This window comes from Mus caroli, chromosome 4 (assembly GCF_900094665.2).
Source record: "Mus caroli chromosome 4, CAROLI_EIJ_v1.1, whole genome shotgun sequence".
NCBI lineage: Eukaryota > Metazoa > Chordata > Mammalia > Rodentia > Muridae > Mus > Mus caroli.
Window position 1 is genome coordinate 69,884,752 of NC_034573.1, and position 25,724 is coordinate 69,910,475.

The window sequence follows — 25,724 nt, forward strand, 5'->3', positions numbered from 1 at the left end:
TCTCTCTCTCTCTCTCTCTCTCTCTCTCTCTCTCTCTCTCCTACCTTATCTCTTCCCCCTGCATTTCTATAATAAAGCTCTTAAACCATATAGAGTCTCTGCTCCTTCAAGTTCCTGCTGCACACTCTGGTCAGTGTTGGGAACTTCTTCCCTTTTCCCTCTCTCCCACAACCCTGGTGGCTTTAGCAAAGTAGCTCCAGGGTGGTCCCCAGGCAGGGCTGCCTCTTGACCACCCTCTGAAGAGTGGGATAGAGGAATGCTCACCCAGGGATGAGTGGATAGGGTAGATAGCAGCCCTCCCACTCCTGACTGACCAGAGAATAGGGAAACTCTGACGGGGCAGTGGGCATATTTTTCCTTCCATTCTTCCCCAGCGCCCCCCCCCCTTTATTTTGTTCCCAACAATTTTCTCAGGTGCTTCTCAGCCCTTTGGTATTCCTCACTTGAGAATTCTTTGTTTAGCTCTGTACCCCATTAATAATGGGGTTATTTGAATTTCTGGAGTCCAGCTTCTTAAGCTCTTTGTACATATTGGATATTAGTCCCCTATCAGATTTAGGATTGGTAAAAATCCTTTCCCAATCTGTTGGTGGCCTTTTTATCTTATTGATAGTGTCTTTTGCCTTACAGAAAGTTTGCAATTTCATGAGGTACCATTTGTTAATTCTTGATCTTATAGCACAAGCCATTGCTGTTCTATTTAGGAAAATTTCCCCAGTGCCCATATCTTTGAGGCTTTTTCCTACTTCCTTCTCTATTAATTTCAGTGTCTCTGGTTTTATGTGGAGTTCTTTGATTCACTTAGACTTGAGCTTTGTGAAAGGAGATAAGAATGGATCAATTTGCATTCTTCTAACTTAGAATACTCAAGATACAATTTGCAAAAGACAAGAAAATCAAGAAGAATGAAGATCAAAGTGTGGATACTTCATTCCTACTTAGAATAGGGAACAAAACACCCATGGAAGGAGTTACAGAGACATTGTTCGGGGCTAAGATGAAAGGATGGACCATCCAGAGACTACCCCACCCAGGAATCCATCCCATAATCAGCCACAAAACCCAGACACTATTGCATATGCCAGCAAGATTTTGATGAAAGGACCTTGATATAGCTGTCTCAAGTGAGGCTATGCCGGTGCCTGGCAATTACAGAAGTGGATGCTCACAGTCATCTATAGGATGGAACACAGGGCCCCCAATGGAGGAGCTAGAGAAAGCACCCAAGGAGCTGAAGGGGTTTGCAAACCTATAGGTGGAACAACAATATGAACTAGCCAGTACCCCCAGAGCTCGTGTCTCTAGCTGCATATGTAGCAGAAGATGGCCTTGTTGCCCATCACTGGGAAGAGAAGCCCCTTGTTCTTGCAAACTTTATATGCCCCAGTACAGGGGAATGCCAGGGCCAAGAAGTGGGAGTGGGTGGGTAGTTGGAGCAGGGCAGGGGGAGGGCATAGGGATCTTTCAGGATAGCATTTGAAATATAAATAAAGAAAATATCTAATAAAAAAAGAATTGTTTTTGCTATTCTCTTTTTTGTTATTGTTTTGTTTTGTTTTTTTTCCTTTCCAGATGAATTTGAGAATTGCTCTTTCCATGTCTTTGAAGAATTGTGTTGGAATTTTGATGGGGGTTGCATTGAATCTATAGATTGCCTTTGGTTGGATGGCCATTTTTACTATGTTAATTCTGCAAATCCATTACCATGGGAGATCTTTCCATTTTCTGAGATCTTCTTCAATTTCTTTCTTGAGAGACTTGAAGTTCTTGTCATACAGGCTTTTCACTTGTTTTGTTAGAGTTATCCCAAGGTATTTTATATTATTTGTGGCTATTATGAAGGGAGTTCTTTCCCTAATTTCTTTCTCAGCCTGTTTAGCATTTGTATAAAGGGAGGCTACTGATTTATTTGAGTTAATTTTATATCTGACCACTTTGCTGAACTTGTTTATCAGCTGGAGAAGTTCTCTGGAATTTTTGGAGTTGCTTATGTATACTATCATATCATCTGCAACTGAGGAATCTTGAATGGGTGAGAAACACCTAAAGAAATGTTCGCCGGGCCATGGTGGCGCACGCCTTTAATCCCAGCACTCGGGAGGCAGAGGCAGGCAGATTTCTGAATTCGAGGCCAGCCTGGTCTACAAAGTGAGTTCCAGGACAGCCAGGGCTATACAGAGAAACCCTGTCTCAAAAAACAAAACAAAACAAAACAAACAAAAAAAGAAATGTTCAAAGTTCTTACTAATCAGAGAAAAGCAAATCAAAATGACCTTGAGATTCCACCTTACACCAATCAGAATTTCTAAGATCAAAACCTCAGATGACAACACATGATGGACAGAATGTGGAGAAAGAGGAACACTCCTCCATTGCTGGTACAACAACTCTAGAAATCAATCTGGAGAGTGCTCAGAAAATTGGAAATAGAACTACCTGAATACATAGCAATATCACCTTTGGGTATACACCCAAAGATGCCCCATCTTGAGACATAGGCATATATACCACTGTGTTAATAGTGCCCTTGTTTGTGATAGCCAGAAGCTGAAAACAACCCAGATGTCCCATGATAGGAGAATGGATACAGAAATTTGGCTTATTTACAAAATGCAATAATCTCTGTACTCAGCTATTAAGAAGGAGGACACCCTGAGTTTGAAGGTAAATGATAGAACTAGAAAATATTCTGAGTAAGGTAAATTAGACCCAAAAGGTCGTGCATGGTATATACTTACTAATAAGTGGATATTACCCCCCCCCAAAGTACATAATACCCAAAATACAGTCCACAGAACAAAAAAAGATCAACAAGCTTAAGTTCCCAAGTGAAGACTACTCAGTTCCACTTGGGAGGGAGAAGAAAGCAGTCACAAGTGGGGAGAGAGGAAGGGACCTGGGAGGAAAAGTTAATGGGGGGATAAAGGAGTCAGGGGAGAGGGGCACCTGATCTGGTATTGGATGAGGGAAAAGGACTGAAGCCCTGAGGGCCAGCATACAAATTATAAACAGGCAACCTCGGAAGGTAGAATGTTGTGTGGGTTCTCCAGAATGTACAAGAGACCTAGGAGACTCTCAGGACTCAAAGGGAGGGACCTTAGATGAAATGCCAGACAGTAGGGAGAGGGAACTTATAGAGCCCACCTCCAGCAGGAAGGCAGGGCATCATATGAGGGAGGGGGGACATTCCATAGTCACAACTCTGACCCATAATCGTCCCTGTCTGAAAGAATTACAGGGATGGAAATGGAGAGGATCCTGAGGAAAAGAAGGTCCAGAGACAGACCCAAAGTGGGATCTAGCTCAGGGGAGGTCCCAAGGTCTGATACTTACTGAGGCTATGGGGACCTTTCATGACTGCCCTCTGAGAGACCCAACAAGCAGCTGAAAGTGTTAGATGCAGATATTTGCACCCAATGGACAGAAGCAGCTGACCCCTGTTGTTGAATTAGGGAAGGCTGTAGGAGGGCAAGCAGTTTCAATTAATCTGGACTCCTCAAGATCTCTCAAACACTGGACCGCCAAACAGGCAGCATACACCAGCTGATATGAGGCCCCTAACACACATATAGCAGAGGACTGCTGGGTCTGTATTCATTCAGAGATGATGTACCTAACCCTAAAGTTACTGGAGGTCGCAGGGAGTTTAGAGTACAAGTGGGGTAGGGGGTAAGGAGTGGGGAGGAGGTATGGGATGTGGAACAATTGGAGGGTGGATGGGGGAAATAAGATCTGGAGTGTAAAAAAATAAATTAAAAAAAAGTTGAGAATGGTATCTAATCTCAGCTTTGGATTATAAGTATTTATGCCCCACATTTTGATCTCTTATTAATGACAGCTCTTAAGAAGAGAATCTATACTCAATATTCTATTTCTTTCTTTCTTTTTACCTAAAAGATTTTGAATTGATGTGTTGTATAAGTCTGTTTAGTGAATAGATGCGTGAACAGGTCTCAGGGTAATTTTTTTTTCATCATCAAAGATTGATTTCATAACACTAGCAGTTATCTTGTGAAAAGTGATTTACATACTGGCTCAATTATTTTTATTGTTAGAGAAACAAGTAAAAAGCAGTGTTAAGGACAGATTTGGGCTAACATCCATCTTGTGGCCACACTAGTCATAAAACTTCCTTCTACAGCAGAGTCATAGTGAATGTCATATAGTGTGTCATCTCTGACTACTAAAGGTCCTTTAGAAGTTATGCTGTGGCTTCTGAGACTACATAAAACAATCCTTTGCACTATGTATACTACAGTCGCATAATAAGAAGCCAAAGAATATGGTCTGGTAATGTGCCCTCTCTTAAGGTCCTTAAAAGGCTAACATTTCTTTGGGCATAGCAAAAAGGCACAGTTCCACCACAGATCACAAAATGAATTGTTCTTAGGGACAATGCAGATGAACATTAGTGAAGTAGTCAGAAGTAGAATGGGTAAATGGCCAGTACTGAGTAACAATTCTACTGTAATCAGAAAGATGGGTGGGTATGCTTTACCAAAGCATCAGAAAGCAAGATGGTAAATCTCCTGATTCTAAATGCTGATGGCTGAGTTAGTTTTAAAAACATAATGTCTTGGCAAAATTTTAAAAGTCTATTCATTATAACATATAACATTATGTTAACCATCCTCTGTTTCTTTTAGTTTCTGCAAGCATGCCTCAGTGTCTTTACCCATATCCCCCTTACCCTATCCCTCTTTCTAGAATTGCATAAATTGGCCTGATTGTTTAGAATCAATTTCTAGTTTTTCAATTCTGCATTGTTTGTGTATGTTTGATTAGACTTCCATTTCACCTTCATTCTTGTTTCTGTCACAAATAAGCAGCCTTAGTCAGCCCTTTACAGAGGCTTTGTGTGACGGCACTGTCTTGCACAGACCTTATCATGGTAAAAAGGTGATCTGGTCTTAAAAGGAAAGAATCAAATATTGTTTTAAATGTCAGCATTCATAGGCACAAAATAATTGTACTTTAGACTTTTGGGAAAGTTTGGTTTTAATGAATGAGGTGAAAGTAGAATGAAAAACATATTTTAAAAAATTTCTCTAAATATTCAGTATGCAGTATTAGTTGAATGAGGACTAAAAGCCATACAAGAAAAATTATTTTTAGTGTCACAGTTTTGTTTTATAACTTCTCTACACGACAGTTCCAACATTTGGGCATGATATGCTACAGGTGTTCATCACCATGAGCATCAGGAGGTTAAAGGACAAATGACTGGTTTTGGCTCATAGTTGCAGACACTTCAGTCCACATTCCTGGACTCTCTCACATGTGAGTCCAGGCTGAGGTAGTGCATCATTGCTATCTTGTGGAAGACAGGATACAGAGACCAGAAGAAACCACACCAGGTACAGTCAGCACCTTTATAAGCACTTTTTTTTGCTACTTTTTAAATTTTGCATATAGTTATATTTCAATTATATTAAGTAAAAAAAAAAGACCAAAAGTGAAAACAAAATTGAGAAAACTCTTTTTGTAACATTGTAAATTTTTTTATTGAATATTTTCTTTACTTACATTTTAAATGTTATTCCCTTTCCTGGTTTCCCCTCCCAAACGCCCCTATCCCCTCCCCCTGCTCACCAACCCACCCACTTCTGCTTCCTGGCCCTGGCATCCCCATACACTGGGGCATAGAGTCTTCAGAGGACTAAAGTCCTCTCCTCCCACTGATGACCAATTAGGCCATCGTCTGCTACATATGCAGCTGGAGCCATGAGTCCCACCATGTGTACTCTTTGTTTGGTGGTTTAGTCCCTAGAAGCTCTGGGGATACTGGTTAGTTTATATTGTTGTTCCTCTTACAGGGCTACAAACTACTTCAGCTCCTTGGGTCCTTTCTCTAGCTCCCCCATTGGGGACCCTGTGCTCAGTCCAATGAATGGCTGTGAGCATCTACTTCTGTATTTGTCAGACACTGGCAGAGCCTCTCTGGAGAGAGCTCTATCAGGTTCCTGTAAGCAAGCACTTGGCAACCACAATAGTGTATGGATTTGGTGATTGTATATGGGATGGATCCTCAGGTGGGGAAGTCTCTAGATGGTCATTCCTTCAGTCTCTGCTCCACACTTTGTCTCTGTAACTCCTTCCATGAGTATTTTGTTCCCCTTCCTAAGAAGGATCAAAGTAACCACACTTTGGTCTTCCTTCTTCTTTAGTTTCAGTTTATAACTACATTTTTTCTTTTCTATTCTTTTTTTATTAGATATTTTCTGTATTTACATTTCAAATGTTATCTCCTTTCCCGGTTTCCCCTCTGAAAACCTCCTAGCCCCTCTCCCTTCCCACTTCTTTAAGCTATTAGACTTACTTTTTAAAGCTATGTCAGAGTTTCTTCCAAAACAGTGCCCTCTCCTGGGGACCAGGTGTCCAACAGTTGTGTCTTCAAAGGACATTTCCTATTCAAATCCTAACAGTTTATAAAAACACTGAACTGACATTTACCCTGCTTTGAATTGACATTCTGAAACTCACCCTGAAATGTAATTGCCACTGTAGCAGTGTTGGAGTTCAAGCCTTTAAGAAGTGATTAAGAAATGAAGATGTTTCCTTCATAAGTTAATTTATGTTAAACCAGGAATGAATAAATTAATACGCGGATTTAGCTGTATTTTTTTCTCCTCTCTACTCCCCTCCCCTCTCCTTATTTATGATATGATGCAGCATAAAGATTCACAAACTGAAACTCTCTACAGACCTTCCCAGCCTCTATCAGTATGAACCAAATCGGAGTAGACTGCTGATTTGTAGTATGCTGTTACAGTATTAGAAAATGAAGGAAGACAACATGTAAAACAATAGTATGCTATAAGCTCAAATGTACTGGCCATAACACAAAATGGGGAAGCCCGTTTTTTCCCCTTTGCTGCACTGCTGCCTTGACCCATTCTGCTCTGGTCCTGATGGAGCTTGCAGACCCCGAGCTAGAGCAGCTCACCTGTGCAGGAGTGCAGGTGCTGGTTGAATGCTGTGCATGCAAATACTAATGCATGTCCTACTTCCCTCAGCCTCTGAGCAAAGCTCTGGAGGGTGTAAGTCAGTCAGTTGGACCACACACTGTTATAATTGGGTCAGAGGGGGGATGCAAACATTCTGCCACTAGCCAGGCTTCTCAATGCCTCTGATTTGAACACATACCCCCAACGGGCCAAAGGTTAACATTTACGACAGTACACGTTGTCCACTCCACAACAGGAGGGGGTGATTTTCATTTTTCTTTAGTTTATTTAAAGACTTTCTAATTTATGCTAAACCAGAGACATGATTTGCATTTCAATATTAGAAAATTAGGCTTTTCTCATGGATTAACTAAGAAGCTTTAAAGTACTATGCCTTGTGGAAAGGGGAATTTTAAAAACAGCAAAATTAAAGGAATAGCCAAATCAGAAATGAAAACAAAAATAGAAACATGCATATTACTGGCCAAAGAAGCACAACAAAACAGCCAAGCCAGAGCCTACTGTGCTTTATTTCCTTGTATACTTCTATGACACTATCCTATTTTTAATCCCATTTATTTATTTATATATCTTCCATGGGTCCACCTGTTGTTGTCATCATCGTCTTAAATACAACCACCATGAAAGGGTTTTCTGTCTCCAAAAGAATTGCAACCCATAGGGTGAGAACGACTGCTTTATATTATCTTTTGGCTTTTATTGATATGTATTTGGCACTGTAGCAATGGCCTGTGTCAAGGTCAGCATGTGAGGGGGATCAGTCATGAGACCTCTCCACCATCAGCGGGACCTCAGGGAAGCCTGATGTCAAGGCCTGTGTCAAGGTCAGCATGTGAGGGGGATCAGTCATGAGACCTCTCCACTATCAGCGGGACCTCAGGGAAGCCCCCTGGAAGTGAAGCTGAGATGTCACAGACTCAGAAGAACAAGTTTACAACACATCATCTTGGGCTCTTTAAGTTTTGCCTTGCCAAGGTTGAAGAGAACTCCATAAGGTGGCCATACTGGTAGGCCAGGAGAAGGTTGTGATAGGGACACCACAGGCATTGATCAAATTGGATTTTTGGGTTTTCATATGTGGGGAAGTCAACTCTGCTAAATAACCTAGCAGGAGTGAATTCTCACGTGGCAGCCTAGGAATTCACTGCTTTGACCACTGTGTATGATGTCATCAGATATAAAGGTGCCTGGATTGTTCAGGTATTATTGAAGATGTCATTGATAGAAAGGGCAGAGGTCACCAAGCCATTGTAGTGGCAACCCATGTAATTTGTAATGTAATTTGACCTTGATTATTCTGGCTGTCCTAAAACCCATGGCAAGTAAGATAACTGAAAATGAGTTGGAAGGCTTTGGAATTCACTTGAACAGCAAACCTCCCAACATTGGCTTTAAGAAGAAAGACAAAGGAGGCATTAATCTCACAGCCACATACCCTCAGAGTGAACTAGATGCTTGGAACAGCAAAGAACATTTTGGCTGAATACAAAAATCATAATGCTGACATGAGTTTACATAATGATGCTGTAGCCAAATGACCTTGTTGATGTGGCAGAAGGAAACAGAGTTCATAGTTCCTGTGTCTATGTACTAAATACGATTGTTCAGGTCTCCACTGAGGAATTGGATATTATCTATAAGGTGCTTCACTACAAACACATTTCTGCCTATCACCACTGGGGCTTTGATGGCCTGCTGGATAGGATCGGGAACTATTTCATACTAGTAAAAATTTACACAAAACTCAAAGGCCAGTTACCAGACAGTTCATCAACCTTACTCTCAAATCACGGTGGAATATTTCTGCATGAAAATTCACAAAAATCTTAGCAAAAATTTAAATATGTTTTGGTCTGAGATCTCTCAGTGAAACGTAATTCTTAGACTGTAAAGAACATACATTGAAAGATGTCCTTTTGATTTGTAAAAAGTGAAATCCTGTCTCCCATCTGATGACTAGTCACAGCAGAATTCCTTATGTCCACATAACCTATTAAACTCTTCTGTCCTTGGCAGGCACTGGATTGGGGTACAGGGATGGATACAGAGACTTCCAAACTGGAACATCTCTTTGTAGCTAAGATTTACCTAAAGTTCTTTATTTGTTATCCCTCATCTCCCAAGGGCTGGGCTTAGCAGTAACACCTCAGCAATATCACCTTTCTTACCTTGCTGTCATTTCTATTAAACTGTATTAAAAAAAAAAAACAGTGGGCTGGCCCATTTGGAAAAAAAGAAGCAATGTGTATTTTCCATACAATATATTATGACTATGCTTTTCTCTCCACCAACTCTTCCCAGTTCCTCCTCCCCTTTCCTCCCATCTGGAGCCATATCCTTTCCATTTCTCTTTTGAAACAAACAGACATTGAAGGAAAAATGGTAAAATAAAATATAATACTATTTAAAATTTAGAATAGGACAAAACAAACAGGAGGAACAGAGGCAAAGAACAAGTACAAGCAGCACATACAGATCTAGTGACACATGTCCAAATATACACGGGGGATGAGGAATTGGAAAATGGAAGGTCAGGGCTAGATCTGAGGTTGGGAACTTTCAGAATAATTATCCACAGTGGATTCTAGGGTCATGGTTCCCTTTTGCAATCTGTTGTTCTGAGCCTTGCTATGGAAAGATTAATCTCCACAACCAGCAGAACTTAAAAGAACTGCTGACAACATCCTTACTAGAGGGCCAGCTAAAACCCTTGCCACAATATAAAATTCCCTGAAGATTCATCCTAGGCTTATTTGTCTGTGTTACATGTAGGGGACGCATATGAATATGTTCTTTTTGTACTCTTTTGTGTTTTGGCTAGAGATAACCTTCCTAGAACCTACCAGAAGAAGGAAAATAGTTTATGGTCCCTATTCTCTTTTAGGAAGTGAGTAAAATATTAAAATATATCAAATATAACAAAATAAAGATAATATTTAAAATAGACCTATTAAAATAGTTGATGAGGAAAGTGATTAGTTAGAGTGGGAAAAGGATATATGTTCATGGGAAGAATATAGAAGGGTTTAGAACTCTGGGCTAGAAAGGCCCCAGAATTCTGTTTATAAGAAGTGTTATTCTTATGTGAACTTGCAAGAAAAGGATGCCAACCAAGAGCAGTCAACACAATGGAGGCCAGGCTTACAACATTTCAAATTGGAATAAGGACTCTCCCAGACATTGGTTTAGATTTTTTTCTTGCTGGATTTTTGCATAGAATATGGAGCATATTCCCCATTTCCCCCAGAACTTGCAAGAAGGTGAAATAAAAGGTGATATACTAACTATTTGGCAGAGAAAATTTCAAGACAGCAATATCTCAAGAGTGCAGCTTCTGCTCTGTGCCTTTTCTCAGATCTATGGTGATAGAGAGTGAACAGATAGGAAGGCACGGAGTTTAGTGAGGAATGGCGCTTTGGTGGCTAGCTTTCCTTGCTACAGTTAATTGAGCCTTCTAAGAGTGAGCCAAGTAAAACCTTAAGCTGCCTTTGTCACATGTTTTTTTTTTCCACAGAAACAAGAATAATAATTTATTTAAAACTCATTACTATGCATAAAATATGATAATAAATAGCATTTTAAAAGGAAATCAATGATTATCATGTCTGACAAATTGCCTTAAGTATATTAGAATTTTATCACCACTCAGTAGGAATATCCTGCTTGGTCAGTTCCTACAGTCTTTATTAATTGACCACTTTTTACGTTCACACTGAATCTTGAAAGTACTGAAGAAATGTTTGCTCTATCTACCTATCTATCTATCTATCTTTCTATCTATCTATCAATCAATCTATCTATCTATCTATCTATCTATCTATCTATCTATCTATCTATCTACTGTATATGTATTAACATAAAGCAGTTACTCTTACTTAAATAATTCTAATATCTATCTACTGTATACGTATTAACATATAGTAGTTACTCCTACTAAAAGTGATTTTTTTAAAATCGCATAATTACAGTTGTTGCATTTTAAAATTTTAATTGTGTGCATTATTTTACCTCAACACTTCAATATCCTTTAATTTGAATAATTTTTATTTGTTTTTCACTTTAAGATTCTTAAAATCTCAACATATTCCAAACATAAAGGTACAGTGAATTTGAATGAATGAATAAAATATAGCTTTGTTTCTACTGGAATATATTTTTTATTTTTTGTTTAGTTTATGTTGTCAAAATCAAAGTATTTTTATTTCTTAGGACTGATGTCAAAATTCGACATACATCTGAAAGCTTAAAACGACAGAAATTTGTCCGTTCACAATTCTAGAGGCCAAAGGTCGAAAGTAAGGTTGTCAGCAAACCTCCAACAGAGGTTTGAAGACAGAAGGATTCCCTGTTCTTCCTGCTGTGAGAGATGCTCGCTTTCTCTGCCCGTGGCCACACCTCTTAAATTTCCCCTCTGTCTTCACAGCACACTCTTGTCTCTTTGCATTTCTTGGGGTTTAGTGGATTTCTGACATTGGAATGGGGTCCATTTGGGAAAGTAGGATGTTTCTCTTATTACATGGTCTTCAAACTAAGTTTATCCGTACCTGTGCTTCACTTCCTTTCCCCAAGTAGCTGACATTTGTAGACTTCGGGGCTGAGGATGAGGGTGTCATTTGGGAGGGGTCACAATTCTACCAGCAGGAAACTTTACTTAAGAGTCTTTAAATACTTCGTTTTATGTATAGTATGCTTTCTATATCTTTTAAATTTTTATAGAAAATCATTGCTATCAATTAAATACATAGGTATGCTGATGGGTAATATTTGATATTGGTTTTAGAAATAAACAGATTTGAGTGAATAAATTCTCGTTTTTCCTTCTGGTGTTTTAGCTACTTAAGAAAGAGTTTTGATTCATTAACAATCACTTCTTTGATTTATAATATAACATATAATAACATAATTTAATATGTAAGGATAGTGCTAATGATGGAATATCCTTTTCCATTTCTGTTATAAGTTCTGTGTCAGCTTATATAATATCTTTCAACAGTGAAAGGGAAGAATCCCAGTGACAGAAAAAGATGTGGAGGTGGTTGGGCCAACATGCAGGATTAGCATTTGGAAGCATTACAAGTAATTCGAGACAAATACCAACACATGTTCCATGTTGGACAAATCTTGGGAGAGACATAGAGAGACAGGAAATAATTCAATTTTTAAGAAAAATATCATAAATCCCTTCATTTTCTTATTCCTTTCAATCTTTGTTTCTGGATATGAATTATTCCAGTTGTGGAATTTCAAACCATCAACTATTCCTGAGAATATAGTTTTCAATGGTTCCCTGACTGTTATAAGACGATTTCTGACTTACTATTCTTTTCTTTCTACTCAAAGATACTCATTATTTAAAAACAACAACAACAATGTTTTTGGAAAATTGTGACAAAGATTTTCATCACTACCATGCACAACCAGGATACAGAGGAGATTTGGTAGGACCAAAAGGAAGACAGCACATTTAATTAACTAATGCAATGGCACTAAGTCAACACACAAAGCTCAAGCCAAACACAGACTAAGCTATGTTGTGTGCAAATAGATCCAGAAGAAAACAATGAACATCTGTAGCTTAAGCCACCACAGCACTAATTTGTTTTTAGGTGCTGAAGAAGACTGGAATTATATTTGCTTTTATCACAGTGATGGCTTTATTCAAATGCAGTTCTCATTATTGCTGACGTATTTGGACAGAGCCCAAAGGCAGTTTCTATTTGTCATTTCTTTTGAATGCCTCTTGCTTGTTTGTCTATTTATTTTGAGAACCGCTGAGTTTTACCAGGATCATCTGTGTGACAACCTGTTTGTGAGTATATGGACCAGAGCCCAGCGTGTGCTTTAGTGTGTAGGGATAGGACTGGCTTTTCCTCAGAAACCATCAGTAGTCAGTAGTTGAGAAGGGGTGAAAGGCACTATGGTTTTCTGAATTTATGTTTGACTATCAATGAGCCCTGTCTTGTTTAGACCCATTGCAGGTAGTCATAGCCACTGTTCAATCATGATGGCAGTGGGTGTGCCATGCCCTGAAGTCAGGGCTGCACAGCCATTCTCCCTTCTGGCTCTTGGATTTCTTCCAGTACCCAATTCCTCAGTGATCCCTAAGCTTTAGTGGTTGTGCTCTAAATGCCTTGTTTATGCCTTACTCTGAGACTCACTCTGTGACTACGAGTAGTCTTGAGTCTTTGCTGTTAGCATATTTCATTTCTTTCTTTTTTTTTTAATTAGGTATTTTCTTCATTTACATTTCCAATGCTATCCCAAAAATCCCCCATACCCTCTACCCCCACTCCCCTACCCCCTCCCCCACTTCTTGGCCCTGGCATTCCCCTGTACTGAGGCATATAAAGTTTGCAAATCCAAGGGGCCTCTCTTTCCACTGATGGCTGACTAGGCCATCTTCTGATACATATGCAGCTAGAGACACAAGCTCCGTCCGGAGGGTACTGGGTAGTTCATATTGTTGTTCCACCTATAGGGTTGCTGATCCCTTCACTAAAACAATGGCTGGCAGAATGGAGAAGAAAAGGTGTCTTGACAGGGCTACAAGTAATCACACAGCAAACAATTCTGCTTCCATTTTCCATGGGAGTACTGAGCATGATGGCTTGAATCTTGCATGAAACTTGATTTGAGGATGAAAGAGCTGGTCCAATAACCAAACCATTGGGCATGAAATGTGTCAGGTCTTTAATATAAGAGCAATAGAATGCTTTAACTTTAGAATTTATTTGATATTTAAACATATCTGTGCCTGGCAAAAATGACCTTTGCAAACTAGTAGTGACATCAAGCATGAGTAATCTCATGAAGAGTTGTTTTGAGGAAAAAAAAAAAAAAACCTTTGAAACAGACTTCTATACCATCAAAGGGAACAAACAAGATAATTTCAGGAGCATTTAGACCTATTCTTAAAATAGAGATTTCCGAAAAACAGGAAAACTAACCCAGGTCAAAATAACTTGAATGTTTGCTTCAGAGGCAATGAAAATATTCCAAAACTAAGAAAGACTGTTGCAAATATTAGCACACACACATAGAGAGAGAGAGAGGGAGAGAGAGGGGGGGGGAGAAAGAGCATGCACATATACACACAGGCAAACACATGCATGCACACACATACATGCACACACATGCACAGAAGCACATAATAAATGTGCATACACATACCTTTTGTCACACCCCCACATTTCCATGCTGATCTACACAACTATGTCAGGCTTCTAGATCAGTAAAACAGCTGTAAACATTAGAATGCCTGACAACTGAAAGTGACTATAGCCAATATTATATATGGCTGAAGCATGTAATTTACATCTTCATGAAATTAAACATACTCTAATAGTCTAGCTTCCAGGCAGCAGTACTATTAAATTTTCAGTAGTAGATTATGACATCATGTGAAACCCCAGGATACACATTAGGGTCTGTCTATTATGGTTTGTAATATGTATTGCTGTTCTGGTTAGCTTTTCATTTAATTCATTGCATGCTTCTATTTTTTAAAAAAGACAAATAACAGCAATTGAAGATGCTACTCTATGCAATAGCTGTTAAGCCTCGGGACACAATGATGTCACTCTGTAGAATTAGTGATGATAGCTTATATCTGAGAAGCATTAAGATGTCAGAATTATATTGAACAGTGTAATAATATTAGACTTTTTATAGCCAGTAAGTATAATTTGAGAAGGTAGTCTAACTCACCTTTATTTTTTTAAATGTTTCTTAGCTAACTAAGATTGTATAATGCTGGAATAACAATAAAGCTTGCTTATTTTAGTAGAGAGCTTATATTAGACAACAGCAACCACAGCCAAATGTATTACTTTGAAACCATTACAAGTTTCCACTCTGTGTGCATAAGAAAGGAAGGGATGCGAGCTGGAGAAAGAAGTCTGTTGCCATGCTTGCAGGGGACCTACGCTTGTTCCCCCTAATCCATGTAAAACAGCTGCACATGGTGTGCACACCTGTAATCTCAGCACCGATGAAGCAGAGACTGGCAGATCCCTGGAGCTCACTGGGCATGCAGCCTAGTCTAATTAGTGAGTTCCAGGCCTAAATGAAACCTTATCACACAAATACACACACACACACACACACACACACACACACACACACACACACACACACACACACAGAGAAACCTATAATGTTTCTGAGAAATGATACCAAGTTGTCCTTAAAACTGCTTACATTAGTGCACATGTGTACACAAACACGCAGAAGAAAGAGTATAGTAAGAGTCTGTAAACATACATGTAATATTTCAGGTACTTTGTGTGTAAAAGCATTTCTCTGAAAGAATTGGGGATTGATATTTAACATTTCCAAAAGGCTCATTTAAAGGAATCATGAACTTTGTTTTTTTTAATCATGATTCTCAATAGATGAGCAGGCATGCTAAAAATCCATTGTGATGGCTCTTAGAAAAAAAAAAGACATAGTTTGAAATATTCTCTCTTTTACAGATTATTTTGATGTTGTCTAAGTTATTCATTCATGCAACTTTTAACCTGCCTGAATGTCTAATGCCCTTAAAGTATTTGTTTCTTTTTGAAGGACACGTGAGGAGCAAGCAGGAAATGGTTAGAGAAAACTTCTTAAACTAATGGCTGCCAGTTTGGGCAGAACAACTTCAATTCTTGGCTCCTAGATTTGCAATTGTATTATCATATAGGGACTAAGTGGGGACATCCAGAGTCTGTTAAAGAAGGCATAGCAGAAACATACATGTGCTACATGAAAGCACATTCCACAGGGCTAGTAGCTTCTGAGGAAGGTGAGTGAACAGGTCACAGTAGGACATTTTCTGGAGAGGCCTCCTTCTTGTTACAAATAGTCCCTCCCTCAATAGGTCTATCTGTTTGTGTTAGAGAACTGGAAGTTTAAATAGAGAACAGAGATCATATGTTAAGTGTCATTCTATCTTGAGACAGGGAACTCTTACAAGCTTTAATAAAGGAAGAGCACAGCAATAGCACACAAGGCCTCGATTGCATAGGAAAACATACCCTTCGTTAGTGCTTGAGTGAGTTGAATGCTTGCGCTACTGGGGCTTCTCCTGTTCCCAGTGGACAAACTTTTCAACAAGTATCTTGCAACAGGAAATTCAGAAAAAGGCAGAGCAGAAAAGTGAGCTTTGGAGACTTATATATTAAAAAGCACATCTGGGTCTTAAATTAAAAAACAAAAACAAAAACAAAAACAAACAAAAAAAAAACAAAACAAAAACAAAACAAAAAACCTATGACCACGATTTTATAAGCAAGGGTAGTGGATGAGAGATGATGATGCAGTAGAGAAGACAGACTTAGAGAAAGCAATGGGGAAGAGGAAAGGGACCTCCAAACTTATATCCTTGAAGGGGCTGTGTATGTTAAATGAGTTGCGGAGCATGAAAAATCGCCGCATGTCACGCGGTACCTGATGTTTGCTGTACATGCTGAGAATTTAAGTCAGACACTGGAATGAAAGCCAGGCAATTCAGGGAGAAATATTACTTTGGCATGACATTGTAAGATTTATTTTAGATAAATGTTACCTATGCAAATTAGGTATGTAGAAAAAAATCTTACCCTGACTTTTAGCATTAAAAAAAAAAAAAAAAGAGGCAAAAGAAGCCAGCAAGATAATCAAGAACACTGGGAAGAAAAAATTAGACTGTGTCATCAAAGCACTGAACATGACATCTGGAAGCAGCCTATCAGAGGGAGGTGTGTACTCCTGCCTCTAGAGGCACTGTTTGCTGAAGAGAGTGAATCATGATTCAAAAAGAAAATGAAAAGCATGTATTTTAAAGCAACCTACTCCCACTTCTAGGAACACTTTGTAATTTCAATACTTCTCTATTATACTCTTCCTTCCTATGGGTTCTATACTTGTTCATAATAATCTTGTCTATTTATTTGCATATATATATATATATATATATATATATATATATATATATCACAGAGAGGGGATTTCTCATTATTTCATTATTTTTTGTGAAGGCAGGGAATTTACTCATGATCCTTCACTTGTTAGGCAAGCACTCTACATTGAATTGTGTTGTGATCCCAGTGTTATGTTTATATTGGAAAGGGAAGACTGGTTGTGGTATGGTTCTTGGATCTGGTGAGCATCAGATCTTCATTTAATAGTACAGGAGGCTGGCAGTATAATTATGAAGGGAAGTATCCATGGAAAGCCATTCAATTCATCTACTCTTATTTTAGGACACAGACCTGATGGGCAGTGGACATTAGTGTTTCCTCCGTGGGTTCATAAGAGTGTTCCTCTTGTCCCGAACTGAGGCAGAAACAGTGCAAAAGCAGGCTGTGGGTGATGGCTTAACTGATTCTGTGATGTGTTTCTGCAGTTCTCCTTTCCATTGCAGAATTTATTCATTAATAGCCATCAGTACTGAATCTTGTATTTGCAAAAGTAAGAGAGTTGATTAATAGGTATTTTATACATCTGGTATTTTCTCATAAAAGACTAGAAAACTTATTTCAATTATCATACCACCAACAAGGATGCAATCTGTTCACAAGGCCTGTTTACGAGTGGCTGCTTTGGGTAATGGCTGTTTTCCTAGCATGGGAAATGAAATATAATATTATTAAACAGAGATATGCAGAATGAGGTGTCAACTTATCCATCTTCCTGATGTTTATAGGCTTCACTCTTTAGAATGTTTGGTTTATTTTATGGGACCTCACGTTAAACTATTTTCTATTTGAAATGATGTAATTTCTTTTATTCCAATTTTAATATCCTTGAGTGTTAACATCCTTAACCGTATTGGCAATCAACTAAGCAAACCTGTGGTAGGTACCCTATTAATTCTAGCCTCATAAGTGCATCATAATGGAAGAGACAATAAAAGTGAATATCTTTGCATGAGAAAAAGAGCTGGGCTTTGCCAGAGGACAATGTAGCTTACCTTTTAGAGACTACCTGTGAAGATAGTGAAAACCCGCTTTATAAACAGTGAATCCTTTCTGTGTTCTCTCTCTCTCTCTCTCTCTCTCTCTCTCTGTTTCTGTCTCTGTCTCTCTCATTCTCTCTCTCTCTCTCTCTCTCTCTCTCTCTCTCTCTCTCTCTATGTGTGTGTGTGTGTGTGTGAGTGTGTGTGTGTGTGGTGGGTGTGTTTTCATGCAACTGTGTGAGTGCATGTGTGCATGCAATCAGTAGGGATGGGTACTGAATAAAGACTTAATGAAATCTGGGCGTGGAAGTGTATGCCTTCAATCTCAATACTGAAGACAGAGGACAGAGGCATACTTTTTGTATTGGAGGCTAGTCTGATGTATAATTCTTAGCCGGTCGGTGCTACATAGTGAGACCCTTTCTCAAACCAAACCAAAATGAAAGGGGAAAGAAAAACAAAAGATAAAAGAACAACAGAAGGAGAAAAAAGATCTAATCTTACTAGGAAGTAAGATGCCTTGGTTTTGGACTTCTGTAAAATCATGAGTAAATCCCCACAGTACCTGCTTCTGTCAATGTTGTAATTGTCTTGTTTTTTTTTCACTGGTGCAGTTTGTATCTCTAATTTTCCCTAAGGATCCTGTTGTGAGTGTTTGGTCCACAACTAGTAGCCATATTTTGAGTGTTCCTGGAAACTGGCAAATAATGCTTACCTAGCGAAAATGAGTCTTTGGGGTTTTCATCCATGGCTGCTGTTACCTATTTTCTGTGCATCCTCTGTCAGGTATGGACAGCTCTTTTCTGCTGCTTCACTACCCTAACCACACCCTGCCCATCATGATGCGCTAAAACCTTTGGGATTTTTAGCCAAAAGAAGCTTTTAAGACTTTTAAGTTGACTCATCAGTTATTTGGCCTCAGTGACAGGAAACAAATTAATACGTTTACTAATTTTCATTTGTTTTAGGGGTACAAATGATGAAGAATATTTTAAAAGCTAATTATTGCTGCTCATTTAATTATAATTACTTCCATTTATTTTCCCATGAGCCTTGGCATTAATAAATAGGCCTATGTGTAGACAAAAAAAAAAAAAGCAAATTATATATCAATTGAAGCACTGGTGGATAGTATGGACGATAGGGTTTTACAAAGCTATCTCAAGGAGGTAGGAAATCCTCTAACATGCAAAGAATGAGTATAACAAATGCAAAGACAGATGGCATTGCATCGTCAGATGGCATCACATGGTGTACTTTCCTAAGCATGGCTTCGAGTGTATTTCAGCAGTAAGTAGTTCATGAAAATAAGAAAAGGAAGATCCTGGTTTTGGTATAGCTACTTACCAAGTAGGCTCCTGGTATTGTAGCCCAGGCTGCTCTTAATGTCTGATTCTATGCCTCAGCCTTCCAAGTGATGACAATGTAGACCCATGGCTTTATCTGACTTGAAAATATTCCTTTAAAGGTATAGTTCAGGTCAGCATTGTCTAGATGAAATAAAGTCTTATAGACAAATCTCTGTTTTCTAGGAAATACATTATAAAATAAAAGGATGCATCAACAAGACTTAAGATATATATCAAGCCCAGCATGCCAAACATCATGTTTTTAATATCTAATCAATAAATTATTAGCATAATATTTTGCATGTTGATTTTTCACATAGTCCTCAACACTGATTTTTTTTTCTCTCACAAAACAGAACTGTTTGGGCTTGTCACATTTTAAGTGCTACTTGGTTGTATGTAGTTAGTAGCAATCCTGTTGAACAACAGGGCCGTCAATGGTGGAAAATGTGCCATTTCAAAGAGAAATGGGCTGTGAAATGGGCATCAGTGTAACTCAGTGAAAAACTGCCATCCTATGGATATAGTGACTGTGTGGTATCATCACTCAAGCCACAACTTCTCTAGCTGTGACACACAGAGAATATATCAGCGGTACTCAGTATAGCATCAATTAATGATTGAATTATTTTCATACAGAATAGACACCATCTATTTTTGATATTGACTAAGATAAATAAATACTCTTTTATTTACTGAAATGAAATCTGTCCATTGATTAATTTTTCAGCATTATAATGACTTCTTTTTTAAAGATTTATTTATTTATTATATGTGAATACACTGTAGCTGTCTTTAGACACTGCAGAAGAGGGCATCAGATCTCAATACGGGTGGTTGTGAGCCACCATGTAACCACATGCTGGTGATTGAACTCAGAACCTTTGCAAGAGCAGTCAGTGCTCTTAACCGCTGAGCCATCTCTCCATTCCTTATAGTACCTTTTCAAAGAAACTTAGTAATTGAAGTTCTTAACAACCTTGGACTACAAGAAACATTCGTACACTTTTTCTTTTCTTAGTATGTAAATATGCAGATTCTACAACCTGCCCACATAGTCTATCAGAAACCTGCTCAGAAGTAGGCTTACTTGTTTGATTCTTTATTTGTTTTAGTAATAATGGCTGAACTCTTCCCAAGATCATCTAAGTGTGTGAGGTTCAAATATTTCTAGCCAAATTCAATGAAAGAAGACTTCAGCAATACATACGGTAATCAAAATAACAATAGTCAAAGAGGAACTTTTGAAGGTGGCACCAGTATTATACCCTAGGTAAGGCATAACCATACAAAGCTATTGGATTTCCCACACCCATGCAGCACATTAGGACGATGATTTGAAATCTGGAAAGACAATTAAAAACCTACCAGTCAAAATGTTTCAACTCTTTCAGAAATGGAGAGAGGCAAAGATCCCTGACAATAGCATGTGTACACACAGGGCAAATGTTATTAACTACAGCACATACATACACATGATGTTGGTGGGTTCCATGGGACAAAGACTCAAGAAGAAAGTACCTTCTTAGAGAAGAGAGGTACCAAGAGCTATTCAGGAGGGGTGAAGGTCATGTGGTTTACTTTATGCCACATCAAAATTTCATTGGCCACTAAATATAGGAAGGAATATAGTGACATAGATATCTTTCCAGGGACTACTTTGAGAAGATAGAGTCTTGGTCGATGTCGATGAGAGGAAAAGAAGAGAAAGATGAAGAGCCCATGTCTGTGTTTTACAGATGTGGCAGAAGCATTAAAGATTCCACGATGCACAGATTCTAGAAGATAGCACAGGTAGAAGAGCAACAAGATATGTTGATATTGGCCAGAGCAGGAAGGCACTGAGTGTTCTGAACATGTCAGGATGGCTAGTTATATACTTCAATTCAGAATAATGCTCTGATTTTATACTAGAACAACTTTAAAGTTCTTCTCTTCTAATGTATTCTCCTTCTCTGTAAAAGAACCAACTCCTCCAGCTTCTCAACATGGTGTAATTTGAAAGAATGTTAACATGTTCCGATTTCTTACTGTCCTTCAGTTTAAAAGACTTTTTATTATACTTGTTTTATTTTATTTTTTATATTCCTTCTTATCATTTAATCTTTTTTTATAGTGAGTGTAGATTTTATTCCTGTCCCAGTCCACCCTCCACTTGTTCAACATCACGTATCTCCTCGCTGCACCCCTGTCTCAGTGAGGATGTCCTCACCCCATCCCATCAGACCTCCAGTTTCTTGAGCATCCTCTCTGACTGAAACCAGACCTGGCAGTCCTCTGCTCCTCTATATGTGTTGGGGACTCATATGCTGCCTGGTTGGTGATCCAATGTCTGAGAGATCTCAGAGGTCCAGGTTTATTGAGACTGATAGTTCTCCTATAGTGTCACCCTCCTACTCAGCTCCTTCCAGCTTTTCCCTAATTCAACCTAAACTAAGTATGTTCTTTGCTGTTGTACATCTGAACAGAACAGAACCATGCCTCCCATTTGGAGTTTCTTGTGACTATTATAACATGCCAGGAGTAGAATCCACTAAGCCTACTAGATATATCTATTTAATGAAGAGGAGCCACTAATTAAAGTATTAAGACATGCCTAGCAAGTGGTAATTGAAGACTGTTGCTATGAGAGTTTGAGGGTTTCTAGAAGCATTCTGCAAAGCTGTGGTGTTGAAAATACACTAGGAATACAGAGCTTCCTCTCTGAAAATGAGTTGCTGGTGGTGACACCAAATAGAATCCAAGGTTTATGAAAAGAGCTTATTTTTTGATTGTTTATTTCTTTTTATTATCTTTACATATTAAGTGTGAAGATATTAAACTCTGTTAAAAACAAAATAAACAATAGGAAGCCCTATGGACCTTTTAGCTGCTGAGCAGTTTCATTGTGAAAGAAATAGTAGGACATGAGTTTTACTTTATGGGAGAAGCAGATGGATACAGCCAAGCTTTGAATGCAGATTTTTCTAACTCTAAATTCTTTCGATAGTAAATCCATTTCCCAAATGCTCCAAAGCTGGTGGCCTGTTCCAAAAGTCTGCACCAGACTCGAGAAAATAAACTATTTGCAATGTATATTTGAGGTAGCCATTTTTGCCAGTGGAAAAATTACCCTAATATGAAGCTGATGTGTGGTTACACTTTAATACTAAATGTCTGAAGAGGGACAAATGTCAAAGGAAATAAAACTTACATAGGTAAAAATGGAGCTCAGAGTCTAACACATCTCTTCTATCATGGATAATATTTCCAGTATTAAACCAACTCTCCAATTTACAGCAGAATTACTTCGAAATTTACAAAGATTTTTCTAGCAGAAATACCCTGTCAAGTTGAAGTAAGGGGTGTGAAAAAGAGTATTTGATTCCAATTTTAGGTAGGTCAAATGGAAGGTTTGTGATTATATTAGATATTCAGAAGTGGGAAGAAAGCATAAAGTATGTGTCTGTGCTTGTGTCTGTGTTTGATAAGTTGTTAGGAAGCTTTCTATATTTTCTGATCATTCTGTAATTAAAAAAACCTTGGGTGTGCTTCGAAGCAGGGACCTATCATGATTGCCCTCCTAAAGGTCCAACAAGGAGCTGAAAGTGTCAGATGCAGTTATTTGCACCCAACCAATGGACAGAAGCTGCTGACTTTTGTGGTTGAATTGCTGATAAGCTGGAAGAAGCTGAGGAGAAGGGTGACCCTGTAAGAGGACCAGCGGTCTCAACTGACCTGGACCCCAGGATCTCTCAGACACTGAGCCACCAACCAGACAGCATACACCAATTCATATAAGGCCCCCAACACATATACAGCAGAGGACTGCTGGGTCTGGACTCAGTGAGAGAAGATCCACAAAACCCTAGAGAGACTTGGGGCCCCAGGGAGTGGGGAGGTTTGGTGAGGTGGGGGAGGGAGTGGAGGCATACTCTCAGAGACACAGGGAGAAGGGTGGTATGTGGAACAGTAGAAGGGTGGACTGGGCAGGGGATAAAGTCTGCACTGTCAAAAAAGATTGTAGAATTAATTTTAAAATGCAAAAGCCAACAACAACAAAAAAACATGTATAATTCCAAATGCCTAGTGAGCTCTATATCTTGAAAGAATATCTGTAGCTTATGCTCTATATGAGCCTCTAAACCCCTCTATGAAAGCCTTTTTGGTCTTTTTTTTGGGGGGGGGAGGGGGGTTCGAGACAGGGTTTCTTTGTTTAGCCCTGGCTGTCCTGGAACTCACTTTGTAGACCAGGCTGGCCTCAAACTCAGAAATCTGACTGCCTCTGCCTTCCGAGTGCTGGGATTAAAGGCGTGTGCCACCATGCCTTTTGCCACTGCCTATTGTGAATCCTTTTTTAAACTTTGAACCATATGATAGGTCTTTTATCTCACACTCTTCTTAGACTCCTGCTCCCCAAAATTCTGCATCTTCTAAGGTACTCATGAGGATACCCTGAAGTACATATATTTTCAAGCAAAACATAGATATATTATAGGAGGTAACAAGCTTGAGATAATTATGTCAATATTAGATAGAATTGCACAGCTTTCAAGAATGTTCATAGAGTATGTATGAAGCCAAGTTCTCTGTGATGACCACAAGAAGGCATTTCTTCTGACACACTAGGTCTGTGTAACAATCTCTAATATACTATGGAATGTATTTGGATCTACTGCAGTATGATACAGAAAAAAATATTATTATTATGTAGCCGAGGCTAAAGATATAAATCAATTGGTGTGATGCTCATATAATAAATAAATAAATAAATAAATAAATAAATAAATAAATAAATAACTTTAGGTTTGATCCATAGCACATCATACATAAACCAAACTTTGTAACATATACCTGTATACTCTGTATACTTATTATCTGGAAAGTGGAGGCATAGTCCCCAAATTCCAAGGTCATCCTCTAGTACATAGGACGTTCTGGGACAGCTGGGCTATGTCAGAGAACAACATGCAGGAGTGGTTATTCTCCTTCTCTGCATATTAAGAGAGTTGAGTTTAGGTGTTCAGCTTGTATGACAAGTGCTTTTACACTGAGTTGTTTAGGTGGATCACTCTGTTATTGAGAGAATTTCTTATTGGCCTGAAAGTTGTCAAGTAGGTGAGGCAGGTTAACCAGAGAATCTTGGCATTCAGCCTTTGATGTTTTTTCAGTTCTGGTATTAAAAATGTTACAACCATCTCTGTTAAATATATATCAGGCATATCTTTTGTAACTTGAAACACATGCACAGACATGATTTTTGAAAATCTTGCTGTATCGACAAGACCTACTAATATTTCATGATTTTTAAATTTATGTTTGCTGAGTATATACCTGTGATCCACATTGACTTATTATTTTACCAGTTCCCAATAGTGTGAGAAATATAGATCATAGAAGTGCTCAGAAGAGGACTTTATTTGCACAATCAATTATATCTGAACATATATCTTCTCAAGAGTGGCCTGGAGTCTTATGCAACATGAGAGATTGACTATGAGTTTCACTGACAGAGGATATATGAGCTTGAGCATGCCTTTAGACCCAACCAAGGAAGAAGAAACTCTGTCCCAGCTCACATTTATAAGGTTTGGCTCATAGATCTCCCCTAATCTCAGTTTATCTCCAATGCTCACCACTTTATAAGCTTCCATTAGCCAGTGCAGAGTCTTAGGATGCTCAATTCTTCCTCTGGTCTAGGATGGCCTAGAGACATTATGTTTTAGAAACAGGAAAGTTTGAATAAGATATGTTCTCCCTAATTGTATTTTTTTCCTTCTTCCAGGCTTCCTATCATCTGAAGGTCAATCATATGTAATGAATATGTAATAAATGACCCACCCATGTCCCCTTTAATATGTGAATTACAGTAGATACACATTGATTGCCTCTCTCCCTTCAGGACAAATTGTTTGTGACAAGAATGAGTGGGGCCACTCGGTATGTGCAGTCATTTGCATGTATTTGTGTATGTGTTTCTATAAAAGGGGGGGGGCTCTGCTACATCAGTATATCAACAGGCTATGAAGGGGACTGAGCTGAGTAAATGAATAGCCTCTTATACTCTGTGGGAAGAGAACTCCTTAGCTGTATTTAGTATGACAAATTCCTTGGGAGAATAAAAGAGTGCTTCAGCCCTAGAGGAAAAGAGTCTGTAGCTCAGCGTAATGACCTTGTCTAACCTTGTTGTTGTTTGACCCTCTGTAACATCTTAAGCCTAAGTGAAGTCTGCCAGAAGCACACGATGGCTGCTTTAGTAATTTTGTCAGGAGCATTCACTGAAGTTTATTTTTGAACCTGGGTTGATGAGAACTCATATGGTTCACGTTTAGATCATAGGTCCTAATATGCGGATCCCACCCGTTTCCTTTCATTTTGTTAGTTTTCAAGAAAGCCAAAGAGGTGATTTATTACTCAATATGACCCTTGGTCATGATGAGAACAAAGTACTAGTAAATGACACAGATCAAGGGCAGAGGCCAACAGCAACTGCTTTGTTATGAGTGGACA

At 38.7% G+C, this 25,724-nt stretch overlaps 1 protein-coding gene and 1 pseudogene across 40 annotated transcripts in view; one reads left to right on the plus strand and one right to left on the minus strand.

Annotated features, from left to right (window-relative positions):
• LOC110293345 overlaps window positions 1-8,825 on the plus strand; it is a 21,134-nt pseudogene extending 12,309 nt beyond the window's left edge.
• The window catches only part of Ptprd (protein tyrosine phosphatase receptor type D), a 2,211,569-nt gene that overhangs the window by 880,521 nt on the left and 1,305,324 nt on the right, over window positions 1-25,724 (minus strand). The window lies entirely within an intron of this gene.